The 11,521-nt window shown below is 41.6% G+C and overlaps 1 pseudogene; it reads right to left on the reverse strand.

The window, feature by feature from the left end:
- Window positions 1–6,744: 6,744 nt before the first annotated feature.
- LOC114496794 lies at window positions 6,745–8,150 on the reverse strand (annotated as a pseudogene).
- Between the last annotated feature and the right edge of the window lie 3,371 nt (window positions 8,151–11,521).

The following is an 11,521-nucleotide window of genomic DNA, read 5'->3' on the forward strand; positions in this document are numbered from 1 at the left end:
CATAAGGATATTACTTCGTAACAAAATTGCTGAAAAGCACTGAATTGTACCCCTTCTAGCTTTAAGCAAATAATTCTTGAGAGCATCAGTTAAAGTATTGATCTTATTATGCCTTTACATTCAAATAATCTTATATTGCCAGGGATAATACTGGGTTAACATGAATTATCTGCCATCAAGATAGGAAAGAACACACTACCTTTGTGTGTCTGTGCAGAATGAAGTGAAATGGAGATCTAGCAGCAAGTGGCTCTGTCTGCCGATCGATGTAGGGGACGACATAAGAGAAAGTTTCAAGGGAAGCTGATTCTCTGCACAGATAAAATAAACTGATGGTTCCCCATCTGTCTCTTTCACAGTCTCAGAGCTAATATTCATCCCAGCCAGGTTTGTTAGTAAATACACACTCAATGTGTTAACTACCCTTACAGTCTATTTCTCCTAAGCTCTGCTCAAAAAAACTGAACAATCCCAGTTTTTTAATATTTGCTTATAAAAGACAAAATAAAAATTAGATGTCATTTAGAAAAAAATGGATAGGGTTCACATGGACCAAAAAAGTGTGGAGCCAGTGATTTTTAAATATGTTTTAGTGACTCCTAATGAAGTTATTGAATGCCATCATATACAGCACTGGAGGAAAATGTTTATCTATTTGTTCAGCAATATGTATTGACAGCCAGTTATATCCCATACTCTGTGCTTGGTAGGTGCTGGGGAGATGGGAGACAATCTTTATCTTTGAAAGGACTTTGAGTTGATTGGAGGCTTGAATACAGACCACATTTTGGTTAACAGAGGAGAGACACAAACAACAAATGCTTCAGGTTTTCCGAGCTAGTCTCCCACGGCTCATGAAGTGAAAAACAAGTTTTTCACAAAACTTGATTTTTCACAAAAATCGAGACCTTGCTCTGCTCTGTCTCCCCCTACCTGCTGCCCAATTCGCAACAAAATGAAGTAAGCTCTTCCTGGGATTTTGTTTTTACCATGTGACATATTTCAAGGTTCTTCTCTAATTGTCCCCAATCTCTCTGGCACGGATACCCAAGCCAAGCAGAACCATGCTGAAGGAAGAACAAGGGAGAAACTGACCAGCAAGTCAAAAATGGACAAGGAAAGCTTTGGGGGACTCCCATCCACACACGCATTCGAACCCATAGATTCTCCCATGAAAATGAAGAAATGGATAAATAAGTAATTGTAACTAGTTTACAAACCAATGTCCTGAGGGCAGGAAGAGGCATTTATGCAATTGGGGATTGCAACAACAGTAAAAGTACAAACTACAAAACAATGAAAAATATATAATTGTAAAAAAGATAAAGGTTGAAGTCCCAGTGCAAACCTTCTAATCATAGAAAAGCAAAAATAAATAAAAGAATCATAAAAGAGACCAAACAAAAGACACAGACAAACTAAATGTTAAATTGTAAATGAAATTTGAAATAGGGAAGCACAGTGAAATCTGTGGGCAGATCTGAACACCAACTCACATGTCTCCCAAACGCTCTGAGAAAACCCTAAGAAAAAGAATCAGCAATTACCAGCTTAGAATGAGAAACAGCAATGTTTGTGGCCCACCAACAGGTAGCAAAGTGAGACATTTTGGATTTAAAGAACCCAAATCCACCAGAAAGATTTAGAATGAAGAGCAGAGTTCAAATCCAAAGGAAAAGTGAGCAACAACGGGCTGTCGCTGTTGACTCAGTGATACATTTTCAAAGTGTTAAAATTAGCAAAGGGAAAGATGAGTCTCAGAAACTTTTTTTAATGGAAGTAAATGTCAAATGAATTCAAAATGACAAATTTGAACAAAACAAAAAGGAAAATATAATCTACACATTCAAATGTAATTGACTAGACACAATAAGCTTGTTGTGAAGTAGAATGCTCTTGAAAAGCCATAACAATGCAGAATACTGTATAGCAGGCAGGCCAGTGGGCGGCAATGAGGCAATAACGTTCCAATGGCAATAAAGAGAACTGCAGGAATTTCATATATAGAGGGATCCTTAATAGCATCAGCCTTATATCTCTAGTTCCTATGGAGAGTTTTTTCATGTTGATTAATTCCCTCTCTCTCTCTCTCTCTCACACACACACACACACACACAACCCTGATACCCAACATTCCCATTCTTTTGGGTAAATTCACTTATCTTACCCATGCCCACTTCTATCCCAAATGATTTCTATCTAATAATGAGAGTACAGTCTAGTTAGCCACAATGTTCCTGTACAATTCATTGATTAATTCCTTAAGAAACAGCTAGGTCCAGAGGACTGTGGTATATTGGAGAGATGCATCTTGATCAGGTAAAAGAAAGAAGGGGAAAAAAGTGTGAAGCGTTACAAGCACCTATATGATATCCATCCCAGCCTTCCTTAGCTTTGTTCCTCTGAATTCACAAAGGTCTGAATGCCCTAGTTTGACTTTGTTTGGGTCCTGAGCCAGTCCTGACAGCAGTGTAGCCACTGGAGTCAGTTAATCTGTTGTCAAGTATCCAAAACAAGCTTCTGACCCAAGGGCAATACCAGGATTTGAGAACAGTGAAGCTTGTCTCTCTGACACATTGCATGCCCCACTTGCTCTGAACCTGACCAAGACTGGCCATACCAATGCCTTCCCAGGCACAGAGGGCCCTTGCTGACACAAGGGCTCAAGGCCTGTCCACATTAGGGTTTTCTTTTTTAACCTCCACCTGAAGATACATTTAGTGACTTGAGAGGGAGAGAAAGCAAAATTCTTTGGTTGCCTCCCTATCACACGTCGGCCAGGGATTGAACCTGCATACTAGATGTGTCCTGACAGAGGAACTAACCCTATTGGTGCATGGGACAACACTCCAACCAACTGAGCCACCCAGCCAGGGCTCCATGTTAGGTTTTAAATCCACGTCTCTCCACCTCTCACCCATAGAGGGTTACTGCATAACCCTCTCACAGATGCACATATGCAGGTAGGCATTTTCCACTGTCTTAGGCATGAATTCAGGTGCAGTATCTGCTCTAAAGCCCTGAACCCTGTTATTCAGGTCTATGGACAGTAACCATGTGTTACTGTCCAAGTAACCAAGCTATATTTTTACTGCTATGAATCCACCTGCCTCCTGGCATATCCAGCTTTTGAGCAATAATGTGCTTGCACTGAGTTCCTTACTTGAGGCCTATCTCCTGACTCATCAGCCATTCCCACAGTGTTCATATGGAGGGGGTATGCCTCTATTTCTCTGACATTGGCCGTCCTTACAGATGTGGAGATACCCCAGTCCTTATCCCAAGGAGACCTTTTCCTTATATGGACATCCCCTCTTCACCCTCTCCTTAAATGCCCCTCCCTCATCTGCTCTGTGAAACCTCAATTCCCTTGCCCAACAAGCTACACCGCTCAATGAAAACTGAGAGGAAATAATTCAAATACAAGGATACAAATACATTGGCTTAAATTTGCATACAGTCTCAGGTCAGGTCATCCGCTAAAAGCAGGTTGTGGGGAAAGGAAGGTGAGATGATGGGAAGTCCTGTGTACTTAAAGAGGGGGATAGATCATTTGTACCTTGCCTAGCACAGAATCACAGTCACTCCTGCACATGATTTCAGACATCATCAGGGTGACATGACACAGAGGCACAAGGCCGGGACTGGCTTGGGTTCCAGTCTCAGCTCTGATTTCACCTCTTAGAATTGTTCTATGTAAATCCATAAGGCAGAAATGAAATTGATCAGTAGTAAACAGACAAATTTAATACAGAAGAAAGGTTTTGCTTATTCGGGGGATGGTCTAAATATAGAATCAACTAAAAGACTTCCACAAACACATAGCTTTCTCCCAAAAAGTCTCAGAATGGGAGTGTTTGACTCTGCAAGAATTATTTGGTGATTGCTTGCTCTTGCACTGACTTTCTAGAAGGAAGGATCCTTCCTGATGCTTCTCACTGCTGTCTGCCTCCGCCAACATCCTGTCCAACAGAAGGGCTATTTACTCTCAGATCAAAGCCTCCCTGTGTGCAAAATGTGCATTGTTCATTAGTGAAATGTGACTTGCACCTGCTCTGCCGAGGTGTACCGCTTTCACTGTATCCCTCTCAGTTTCAGCAGGCTGTAGCGAGATCACAGGGACAGTCACTTTGGTGACGAAGGAAGCCACGCTCTGCCAGTCAAAAGCTGGACCAGCTGTGCTGGTCCTGTGTGAACCAGGTGCCTACCGCTTCCCCAGGAACCTGGTGCCAAGCCTTGGCAGCAGGGTGGACTAGCAGCTGCTCCTCCAGCCTCAGCCTTGTCTCTCTCTTTCTCCCCCTCAGTCTGAAAATCCAAGAGCAGTCCCCTGGGAGGCCCATTACAAAGAGGAGGAAAGAGAACTTTTAAAGACAGAGATGCAAGGGTGATGATTACAGAAGGCTAGCCGAGGGCAAGAAAAGCAGGAAATACAGTTAATGTGTTTCATCTAGTCTAAGCTTCTCATATTCTGAATGGCTTCAGCCTTAAAAGAGAAAAAAATTTATAGTAGAAATGCAGAAATCACAGTGAGAAAATCATTTTTTATTAATAATATCATTGATATTATTTTTCTTCGTCATAGATTTTAAATCCATGGCAACATGGATCCAAATATAACATTGATCATGATAAAACCCACCAACCTCAATTCAGATTAGCAGACAATGCCACGTGCCTCGCATGGGTGCTCATTTGCATGGGGTTTCACGAATTAATGTGGACAATAGCAGCGGGGAATAAGGTTACCATTGGTTCCTATGACATTTCCTGGTTATAGGTTTACTTGGCATTGTGACTCAGAAAATACTATTAGGCTATACTTATATTATAAGGATTTGGGCTTTGAATTGTATATTGTTTGTCCTTTTTTGAGAAGATTTAAATACCACTCAGCCAATTGTCTATGACCCTTAAATGCTATCATCGCCTCATTACTCAACTAGGTGGAGCAGTAGTGAACAATCCATTTGCCAAGTAAGTTACTTCTACCCCTGAGAGGCTCTTCCTTGCACATTGTCCTTGGGGATGTGGCAAAGGGCTCCTACCCAAGCAGTAAATCCCCAGCTGAAGGAGGAAGGGGGTGGGGACTAGTGTAAATGACACTGTTGTGCAGTGACTCATCCCTTCACTGACTTCACTCACTTCTCTGTTTGCAGCCAGTTGGACAGCTGTGTGGGCCACGTGAAGTCAGAGAATTTTTTTGTTCTGAAGACCGGAAGATGGGGGTACAAAACAGATAAAACAGTGTATGCATGAGTGTGGAGCCATAATTGCTACATGACTTCATCTTCTCTGACCAGCCGCAGTCACCACATTAGTCACCAGTGCTCAGAGAGTGAGACGGGCCTGAGCGAATGCAACAAGAAGTGAGGCAGGCCTGGCCATTAGGGCTCAGGTTCAGGAAGGGCTCTCACTGGGTCACAATGAGGTGACAAGCAAATGCCTACGGCTAAAGAATGTGGTCATTAGCTAGAAACTGAGAAAAAATAGGCTATTAAAAAAATTAGACAAGGACCTTCGCCTCATAATGTCCCTAGTCTAGGGGGAGACATAGCTACAATGAGCCGGAAGTGAAAGCAATGCTCTCTGATCACAGAATAAGAAGTATTCAGAATTGCTAAAGGCTTGAAAAACAGTGCAGATGGGGCCACCACCAACACATGCTTTCTAATGTAGCTGAATGCTCAGCTCCACCTGTATGCTTTTCCTTGTTGCCCATCCATACTCACTCTTCTTGTTTCCCACAGACAATTCCAACCCTTCAGCATTCATGCTGGAGCCCAAGCCTCAACCTTCTCATAATGCAGGGGTCAGCAAGCCTTGGCTTACAGACCAAATGCAGCCCACTACCACTTTTATAAATAAAGTTTTGTTGGAACACAGAATATTTTTTCAATTCCCATTTATTTTTGGCTCTTGGGGTAATGTCTTTTGTTTTTCAGTATGAGCAAAAAACAAGCAACTTCAACACAAAATAGAAATTTGAAGTATAGGATAGGACAATAGCAACAGTGAAAGAAGAAATGAGATGTTACCAAAAGACAGAGGGTGTCTTGTCCCTTCTTCTCAGGGGAATGACTACAACAACATTTAGGTGGCAGTACATACTTTTTCATACACCTACAGCAGGACTAATATTCCTTTTTGGGTAAGAAAAGGTCGGGAGAAGGAGGGCCTTCTGGAAGCTTAGGAACTAAAGCCAGTTGACCTCTTCCCCCTTTATCCCTTCCTCCATCCAGAGAAAGGGAGGGGTCCGATGTAAGAGGGAGGTAGCGTGGAAGGGGAAGGACCCCACTTGACAGAGAGGAGCAGACCAGCAAGGAAACAGTTCAGGACAGAACTTGGAAAAAGACTGAAAATGGAGATAATACTGTTAACATACCCCGCCCCCCAAAGCTGAGAGAGAAACAGAGAAAAATACCAGAAAACCAGGACTTTAATAGCCTGAATCCCACTCTCCAACACTGCTGCAGAAGGGAAATCCCACCCACTTCCTGTAGGGCCTTCATCTCCCTGTAGGCAGTGGTTCTCTTTCCCCTTAGCTACCACGTGGGCTTAGGGTACTGTTTCATCTCACAGGTGTAAATAGGATCTGGATGTGACCCAGCTCTTTGGAGAATTATCTTGAAAACAGAGAGGGAAATATTAACTGAACAAATGGGAGGAGTGGGCACTAGAAGGAAATACAAGGTTACACAGAATTGAAGAAATCTACATTTCCCAAAATGGAAAGAGAAACAGTCCACAAACAATAAGTATCCATTGAGTACCTATTATGTGTGAGGCACTGTTCTAGAACATCCCTCCACTAAAAATACACAGAGGCAGAGGATGCAAATTCTGAGGAAGAGGAAAGGGGCAACTGAGGAAAAAGGTGGAGGGAACTGAGAATCCCAAGTGAGGGGGAGTGGCCTTCGGCCTCCTCTTCTGCCTCCTCACCAAGATCCTCCTCCTCTTCTGCCATGGTGTCCTGGTACTGCTGGTCTCGGATACCAGGTCATTCATGTTGCTCTTAGCCTCAGTGAACTCCATCTCATCCAAGCCCTCACTGGGGGGCCAGTGCAGGAAGGCCTTCCTGTGGAACATGGCCAAAACTGCTCCGAGATGCGCTTGAACAGCTCCTGGAAGGCTGTGCTGTTGCCAAGGAAGGTAACCGCTGTCTTCAAGCCACAGGGTGGGGTGTCAGAGAGCTGCCTTGATGTTGTTGGGGATCCACCCCACAAAGTAACTGCTCTTCTTGTTTTGCATGTCAAGCATCTGCTTGTCCACCTCCTTCACAGATATCTGCCCATGGAAAGCAGCAGCCACAGTGAGGTACCAGCCATGGCAGGGATCACAGGCAGTTATCACATTCTTGAAATCAAATACCTGCTGGGTGAGTTAGGGTACAATGAGGGCCCAATATTGCTGACTCCCACAGCTGGTTAAAGGGGCAAAGCCAGGCATGAAGAGGCAGAGACATGAGAAGCATGTCATGTTGACTGCCAGTTTGCAAAGGTCAAAAACAAGCTGGCCAGGGAAGCAGAGGCAGATGGTGACACCACCCATGGTGGCTGAGACTTTGGGTTGGGTACCCATAGGTGGACATGGTCCACCTGAGGATGTGAAAGCAGAGGGCCTGGTTATCAATACAGTAGGTCTCATCAGTATTCTCTATAACCTGCTGGACAGAGAGGGTAGCACTGTAGGGCTCAATCACAGTGTCAGACACTGGGTGAGGGTACTGCACTAAAGGTGCTCATGGTGTGGTCAGAATACTCCTCACAGATCTTGCTGATGAGCAAGGTACCCATTCCAGAGCCTGTGTCCCCAACTAGTGAGTGGGTTAGGTAGAAGACCTGAAGGCAATCACAGCTCTGAGACTTCTACACCATGTGCAGGACCAAATCAACCAGTTCAGGCCCCTCTGTATAGTGACCTTTGGTGCAGGTGTTGCCTGCCCCAGACTAACCAAAACTAAAGTGGTTTGGTCCAAAGATTTGGCCAAAGGGACCCAAACAAACAGAGTTCATGGTCCCAGGTTCTAGATCCGCCAAGATAGCACCAGGAACATAATTTCTTCCACCTGTGGCTTCATTGTAATACACAGAGATGACATCCAGCTGTAGGTTGCTGCCCCTATGGGAGGTGCCAGTAACCATAATTTATTTTTGACAGTAGTTAATCCTCAGATGTTTTCTTTTCGATGCAAAATTGTGAAGTGTTATATTTGGATAAGGACATTTTCACAGTAAATTAACAATAAATTAAAATGTATACTTCCCATATTTTGGAGGGAAAACAGTGTCAATTATAAAGTGGTTTAATTGCAGTTGGATTGAGAGAAGATCTTTGGAAAGTTCTCTTGGGTCAATAGGGAACCAGTAAGCAAGACTTGGAAATGCTCTCTTGGCTATACCAATAAGAAAACAATTCACAACCATAGTTCATTTCAAGCTCCCAGAGAAGATAACACTTACACTCACCCTCAGTTAATACAGTCCTATAGTTCAATGGTGCTTGATTGTTTAACAGTCCTAAAATGACTGGCCAAGTTGCCTTTTTAAATTCATACCTGAATTGAATGTCTGCCTGGGTGGCCCATCTACACTATGACTTATGACCACAGTGTTCCATATATGGCTTTTTATTTCATTGAAAACTCACTGGACTTGCTGGATGATGATCACTGAGACACTTACTACACCTCACCTATTATGTCAGAAATGTATGCAGTTTAGCATTTATGAAGGTGACTATAATTTTTATTCTAAGCTTCACCAGGAATTTCAAGTTAGTGTGTTACTTTCTCAGACCCTGAAAACTATTGATAAATGATTATTAGAAGTACAAATTATTTCATGTGAATATTTAGGGGTGTTAGAAAATAAATGTTAAGCATAATGGAATCTTATAGGTGTGTTTAATTTATTAATTTATCGTATCTCTATTGAATAAACACTTGAACTGGGTGTACTGGCCTGGGTGCAATAGGAAAGATACCCCTTAGTCTCAGTGTGTCACATAAAAGTAATGTTTATACTACATTGGAGTCTATTAAGTGTGCAAGAACATTGTGTCTAAAAGGCAATATGCATACCTTGTTTAAAAATACTTTATTGCTGCCCTGGGCAGGTGGCTCAGTTGGTTGGAGCATTGTCCCACACACCAAAAGATTGCAGGTTTGATCCCCAGTCAGGGCATATACAGAACTGACCGATGTTTCTCTCTTTCTTTCTACCCCCTTCCTTCCTTCCACTCTCTCTAAAAATCAATAAATATATCTTCAGGTGAGGATAAAAAATTATTTTATTGCTAAAAAATGTTAACCATCATCAGGGCTTTCAGTGAGTCACATCTTTTTGCTGGTGGAGGGTCTTGCCTTGATGTTGTTGATGGCTGCTGACTGACAGAGTGGCAGTTGCTGAAGGCTGATGTAGCTGTGAAAAGTTCTTAAAATAAGACAACAAGGAAGTTTGCCACATCAATTGACTACTTCTTTCACAAACAACTTCTCTTTAGTATGCAATGCTGTTTGGTAGCATTTTATCCACATTTTACTGTAGGGTAAAACTTCTTTCAAAATTGAAGTCAGTCCTCTTAAACCTTGTCACTGCTTTATCAACTAAGTTTATGTAACATTCTAACTCTTTTATTATCATTTCAACAATCTCCACAGCATCTTCACCAGGAGTAAAGTCCATCTCTAGAAATCACTTTCTTTACTCATCCATAAGAAGCACCTCTGCATTTGTTGAAGTTTTATCATGAGATTGCAGCAATTCAGCCACATCTTCAGGCTCCACTTCTAATTCGAGTTCTCCTGCTATCATTTGCACTTACTTCCTCCACTGAAGTCTTGAGCCCCTCAAACTCACTCTTGAGGGTTGAAATCAATTTCTTCCAAACTCCTGTTAATACTGATATTTTGACCTCTTCTCATGAATAACAATGTTCTTAAGGATGGTGAGTTCTTTCCAGAAGGTGTTCAACTTACTTTGTCCATATTTTTCAAAGGAATCACTATCCATGCCAGCTATAGTCTTATAAAATATATTTTTTAAATAATAATAACACTTAAAACTTGAAATTACTTCTTAGCCCATTGGCTACAGAATAAATGTCATGTTAGTAAGCATGAAAACAATATTAATCATTTGTGCATCTCCATAAGAGCTCATGAGTTTTCAGGTACATTGTCAATGAGCAGTAATATTTTGAAAGGAATCTTTTTTCTGGACACTAGATCTCAACAGTGGGCTTTTAATATTCACTAAACCATGTTGTCAACAGATGTGCTGTCACCTAGACTTTCTTGTTGCATTTATAGAACATAGGCAGAACAGGTACAGCATAATTCTTAAGGACCCTAAGATTTTCAGAATGGTAAATAAGCATTGATGTAAACTTAAAGTCACCAGCTGTATTTGCCCCTAATAAGAAAGTAAGCCTGTCTTTTGAAGCTTTGGAGCCAGGTGTTGACTTCTTCTCTCTAACTATGAAAGTCCTAGATGGCATCTTTTTTTTAAAATATAAGCCTGTGTTAAAAATCTGCATTAAAAATGTTATTTAGTATAGCCATCTTCATTAATTATCTTAGATCATCTGGATAATTTGCTGCATCTTCTACATCAGCACCTGCTGCTTCACCTTGCACTTTTATGTTACGGAAATGACTTGTTTTCTAAATCCTCATGAACCATTCCCTACTACCTTCAGACTTTTCTTTTGCAGCTTCCTCACCTCTCTCAGCCTTCTTAGAATTAAAGAGAATTAGGGCCTTGCTCTAGATTACATTTTGGCTTAAGGGAATGTATGCCTGGTTTGATCTTCTACCAAACCACTAAAACTTTCTCCATATCAGCAATAGGCTGTTTCACTGGAGTAGCATTTTTAATTTCCTTTAAGAAACTTTCCTTTAACTTAGGATAACATTCTCCATTTCCATCAATGCTGTCACAAATGGTAGGAGCTCCTTCTTTATTTCTGCTGCAGTGAAAGACAAATACCATATGATTTCACCTATAAGTGGAAGTTAATCAACAAAACAAACAAGCAAGCAAAATATAACCAGATACATTGAAATAAAGAGCAAATGGACAGTAACCAGAGGGGAGGGAGGAAAGGGATAATGGGGGAAAATAAGGCCATCAAGGAACAAGTATAAAGGACACATTGACAAAGCCAAAGAGGGTAGATTCAAGGGTGGGAGGCAGGGGTGGGTGAGGGGCATGGTGGGGCAAAAATGCAAACAACTATACTTGAACAACAATTAAAAAAAGTAAAAAAAAGAAATTTTTCTTTGCATTCACAGCTTAACTAATTGTTTGATGCAAGAAGCCTAGCCTTCAGCCTATCTCAGCTTTTTACCTAACTTCATTACTAAGCTTAGCCATTTATAACTTTAGATTTACATTGAGAAAAGTGTGAGTCTTCCTTTCACTTGAACATTTAGAGGCCATTGTGGGATCATTAATTGACCTAATTTTTAAAATTGTCATAACTCAGGGAATAGGGAGGCCCAAGTTGAGGGAGAGAAATT

The sequence above is a fragment of the Phyllostomus discolor genome, chromosome 5, assembly GCF_004126475.2.
Source record: "Phyllostomus discolor isolate MPI-MPIP mPhyDis1 chromosome 5, mPhyDis1.pri.v3, whole genome shotgun sequence".
NCBI lineage: Eukaryota > Metazoa > Chordata > Mammalia > Chiroptera > Phyllostomidae > Phyllostomus > Phyllostomus discolor.